This window comes from Salmo salar, chromosome ssa14, assembly GCF_905237065.1.
Source record: "Salmo salar chromosome ssa14, Ssal_v3.1, whole genome shotgun sequence".
Taxonomy (NCBI): Eukaryota; Metazoa; Chordata; class Actinopteri; order Salmoniformes; family Salmonidae; genus Salmo; species Salmo salar.
In genome coordinates this window covers 98451282-98456281 of record NC_059455.1, presented here as the reverse complement: position 1 = coordinate 98456281, position 5000 = coordinate 98451282, and the positions used below count along the sequence as shown (strand labels likewise).

At 53.9% G+C, this 5000-nt stretch overlaps 1 protein-coding gene across 1 annotated transcript in view; it reads right to left on the bottom strand.

The window, feature by feature from the left end:
* Positions 1 to 5000, bottom strand: part of csmd2 (CUB and Sushi multiple domains 2) — a 776204-nt gene that overhangs the window by 35837 nt on the left and 735367 nt on the right. The gene's annotated exons all lie outside the window — the stretch shown is intronic.

The window sequence follows — 5000 nt, the reverse complement described above, 5'->3', positions numbered from 1 at the left end:
TAGGGAGGGAAGGAGGGAGAGATGTGGTTTTATTGGGAGGGAGGGAAGGAGGGAGAGATGTGGTGTTATAGGGAGGGAGGAAAGGAGGGAGAGATGTGGTGTTATTGGGAGGGAGGAAAGGAGGGAGAGATGTGGTGTTATAGGGAGGGAGGAAAGGAGGGAGAGATGTGGTGTTATAGGGAGGGAAGGAGGGAGAGAGAGGTGGTGTTATAGGGAGGGAGGAAAGGAGGGAGAGATGTGGTGTTATAGGGAGGGAAGGAAGGAGGGAGAGATGTGGTGTTATAGGGAGGGAAGGAGGGAGAGATGTGGTGTTATAGGGAGGGAAGGAGGGAGAGAGAGATGTGGTGTTATAGGGAGGGAGGAAAGGAGGGAGAGATGTGGTGTTATAGGGAGGGAGGAAAGGAGGGAGAGATGTGGTGTTATAGGGAGGGAAGGAAGGAGGGAGAGATGTGGTGTTATAGGGAGGGAGGAAAGGAGGGAGAGATGTGGTGTTATAGGGAGGGAAGGAGGGAGAGATGTGGTGTTATAGGGAGGGAAGGAGGGAGAGATGTGTTATAGGGAGGGAGGGAAGGAGGGAGAGATGTGGTGTTATAGGGAGGGAGGAAAGGAGGGAGAGATGTGGTGTTATATGGAGGGAGGAAAGGAGGGAGAGATGTGGTGTTATAGGGAGGGAAGGAGGGAGAGATGTGGTGTTATTGGGAGGGAGGAAAGGAGGGAGAGATGTGGTGTTATAGGGAGGGAAGGAGGGAGAGATGTGGTGTTATAGGGAGGGAAGGAAGGAGGGAGAGATGTGGTGTTATAGGGAGGGAAGGAGGGAGAGATGTGGTGTTATTGGGAGGGAGGAAAGGAGGGAGAGATGTGGTGTTATAGGGAGGGAGGAAAGGAGGGAGAGATGTGGTGTTATAGGGAGGGAGGGAAGGAGGGAGAGATGTGGTGTTATAGGGAGGGAGGAAAGGAGGGAGAGATGTGGTGTTATAGGGAGGGAGGTAAGGAAGGAGAGAGAGATGTGGTGTTATAGGGAGGGAGGGAAGGAGGGAGAGATGTGGTGTTATATGGAGGGAAGGAGGGAGAGATGTGGTGTTATAGGGAGGGAAGGAGGGAGAGATGTGGTGTTATAGGGAGGGAAGGAGAGAGAGATGTGGTGTTATAGGGAGGGAAGGAAGGAGAGAGAGATGTGGTGTTATAGGGAGGGATGGAGGGAGAGATGTGGTGTTATAGTGAGGGAAGGAGGGAGAGATGTGGTGTTATAGGGAGGGAAGGAGGGAGAGATGTGGTGTTATAGGGAGGGAGGAAAGGAGGGAGAGATGTGGTGTTATATGGAGGGAGGAAAGGAGGGAGAGATGTGGTGTTATAGGGAGGGAAGGAGGGAGAGATGTGGTGTTATAGGGAGGGAAGGAGGGAGAGATGTGGTGTTATAGGGAGGGAAGGAGGGAGAGATGTGGTGTTATAGGGAGGGAAGGAGGGAGAGATGTGGTGTTATAGGGAGGGAGGAAAGGAGGGAGAGATGTGGTGTTATAGGGAGGGAGGAAAGGAGGGAGAGATGTGGTGTTATAGGGAGCGAAGGAGGGAGAGATGTGTTATAGGGAGGGAAGGAAGGAGGGAGAGATGTGGTGTTATAGGGAGGGCGGAAAGGAGGGAGAGATGTGGTGTTATAGGGAGGGAGGAAAGGAGGGAGAGATGTGGTGTTATAGGGAGGGAAGGAGGGAGAGAGAGGTGGTGTTATAGGGAGGGAGGAAAGGAGGGAGAGATGTGGTGTTATAGGGAGGGAAGGAAGGAGGGAGAGATGTGGTGTTATAGGGAGGGAAGGAGGGAGAGAGAGGTGGTGTTATAGGGAGGGAAGGAGGGAGAGGTATGGTGTTATAGGGAGGGAGGGAAGGAGGGAGAGATGTGGTGTTATAGGGAGGGAGGGAAGGAGGGAGAGATGTGGTGTTATATGGAGGGAAGGAGGGAGAGATGTGGTGTTATAGGGAGGGAGGGAAGGAGGGAGAGATGTGGTGTTATAGGGAGGAAAGGAGGGAGAGATGTGGTGTTATAGGGAGGGAAGGAGGGAGAGATGTGGTGTTATAGGGAGGGAAGGAGGGAGAGATGTGGTGTTATAGGGAGGGAAGGAGGGAGAGATGTGGTGTTATAGGGAGGGAAGGAAGGAGGGAGAGATGTGGTGTTACAGGGAGGGAAGGAGGGAGAGATGTGGTGTTATAGGGAGGGAGGGAAGGAGGGAGAGATGTGGTGTTATAGGGAGGGAAGGAGGGAGAGATGTGGTGTTATTGGGAGGGAGGGAAGGAGGGAGAGATGTGGTGTTATAGGGAGGGAAGGAGGGAGAGATGTGGTGTTATAGGGAGGGAAGGAGGGAAAGATGTGGTGTTATAGGGAGGGAGGGAAGGAGGGAGAGATGTGGTGTTATAGGGAGGGAAGGAGGGAGAGATGTGGTGTTATAGGGAGGGAAGGAGGGAGTGATGGGGTGTTATAGGGAGGGAAGGAGGGAGAGATGTGGTGTTATAGGGAGGGAAGGAGGGAGAGATGTGTTATAGGGAGGGAAGGAAGGAGGGAGAGATGTGGTGTTATAGGGAGGAAAGGAGGGAGAGATGTGGTGTTATAGGGAGGGAAGGAGGGAGAGATGTGGTGTTATAGGGAGGGAGGAAAGGAGGGAGAGATGTGGTGTTATAGGGAGGGAAGGAGGGAGAGATGTGGTGTTATAGGGAGGGAGGAAAGGAGGGAGAGATGTGGTGTTATAGGGAGGGAGGAAAGGAGGGAGAGATGGTGTTAATGCAATATATATTAAGAATAGGACAAAGTGTTCCCCACTCCCTCCTCCCTCTCTCCCCCTTCCCTCTCTCTCTTCCTTTCCCTCCCTCCCTCTCTCGCTTTCTCTCTCCCCTTCCTACCCTCTATCACTTCCCTCCCTCTCACCCCCTTCCCTCCCTCTCACCCCCTTCCCTCCCTCTCTCTCCCTTCCTTCCCTCTCTCCCCCTTCCTTCCCTCTGTCTTTTGCTCTCTCTATCTCCTTCCTTCCTTCCTTCCTTCCTTCCTTCCCTTCCTCTCCCCTTCCTTCCCTCTCTCCCCTTCCTTCCTTCCCTCCCTCTCTCCCTTCCCTCCCTATCTCCCCCTTCCTTCCCTCTGTCTTTTGCTCTCTCTCCCTTCCTTCCCTCCCAGCCCCTTCCCTCCCTCTCTCCCCCTTACCTCCCTCTCTCCCCCTTCCATCCCTTTCCCTTCCCTCCCTCTCCCTTCCCTCCCTCTCCCTTCCCTCCCTCTGTCTTTTGCTCTCTCTCCCCTTCCTTCCTTCCCCCTCTCTCTCCCCCTTCCCTCTCTCTCTCTCTCTCTCCCTTCCCTCTCTCTCTCCCCTTCCTTCCCTCTCTCTCCCCTTCCTTCCCTCTCTCTCTCCCCTTCCTTCCCTCTCTCTCTCCCCCTTCCTTCTCTCTCTCTCTCCCATTCCTTCCTTCCCTCTCTCTCTCTCTCTCTCTCTCTCTCTCCCCTTCCCCTCTCTCTCCCCCTTCCCTCTCTCTCTCCCCTTCCTTCCCCTCTCTCTCCCCTTCCCTCTCTCTCTCTCTCCCCTTCCCTCTCTCTCTCCCCTTCCTTCCCTCTCTCTCTCCCCTTCCTTCCCTCTCTCTCCCCTTCCTTCCCTCTCTCTCTCCCCTTCCTTCCCTCTCTCTCTCCCCCTTCCTTCTCTCTCTCTCTCCCATTCCTTCCTTCCCTCTCTCTCTCTCTCTCTCTCTCTCCCCTTCCCCTCTCTCTCCCCTTCCCTCTCTCTCTCCCCTTCCTTCCCCTCTCTCTCCCCTTCCTTCCCCCTCTCTCCCATTCCTTCCCTCTCTCTCTCCCCTTCCTTCTCTCTCTCTCTCCCATTCCTTCCCCCTCTCTCTCCCCTTCCCTCTCTCTCTCCCCTTCCTTCTCTCTCTCTCTCCCATTCCTTCCCCCTCTCTCCCTTCCTTCCCTCTCTCTCTCCCCTTCCTTCCCCCTCTCTCTCCCCTTCCTTCCCCCTCTCTCCCATTCCTTCCCTCTCTCTCTCCCCTTCCTTCTCTCTCTCTCTCCCATTCCTTCCCCCTCTCTCTCCCCCTTCCCTCTCTCTCTCCCCTTCCTTCTCTCTCTCTCTCCCCTTCCTTCCCCCTCTCTCCCATTCCTTCCCTCTCTCTCTCCCCTTCCCTGGTCTGTGGTCTTTAGAACAGTCCAGTGAATCCAGTGGATGGTGATGTTCATTACTGTCTCCTTATCCTCCTCCTTCCTGCTCCAGGCCCAACGGCCCATGGGCCATTGCACCACAGCGCTCTCTGTGTCTGTGTGTGTGTGTGTGTGTGTGTGTGTGTGTGTGTGTGTGTGTGTGTGTGTGTGTGTGTGTGTGTGTGTGTGTGTGTGTGTGTGTGTGTGTGTGTGTGTGTGTGTGTGTGTGTGTGTGTGTGCAAGCAATGGCCCCTCTATAATGACCAGCTGTGACTGGGCCTTGATGTCTTTGCCAACCATGAACAGGTGGCCACCCCTCAGGCACCACACAAAGAGAGAGAAGGAGTGAGGGATGGAGAGAGAGGCAAGGGGGCAGAGAGAGAGAGAGAGAGAGGGGGGGGGGGGTAAGAGAGCTCTCTCTCTTTTCCCATCTCTCTCGCCCCATCCCTCAAACCTTCTCTCGCCCTCTCGAACTGTCTGTAGAAATTGTCTGTAGAACTGTCTGTCTGTAGAACTGTCTGTCTGTAGAACCGTCTGTAGAACTGTCTGTCTGTAGAACTGTCTGTAGAACTGTCTGTAGAACTGTCTGTCAGTAGAACTGTCTGTCAGTAGAACTGTCTGTCAGCAGAACTGTCTGTCTGTAGAACTGTCTGTCTGTAGAACTGTCTGTCTGTAGAACTGTCTGTAGAACTGTCTGTCTGTAGAACTGTCTGTCAGTAGAACTGTCTGTCTGTAGAACTGTCTGTCTGTAGAACTGTCTGTCAGTAGAACTGTCTGTCAGCAGAACTGTCTGTCTGTAGAACTGTCTGTCTGTAGAACTGTCTGTCAGTAGAACTGTCTGTCTGTAGAAC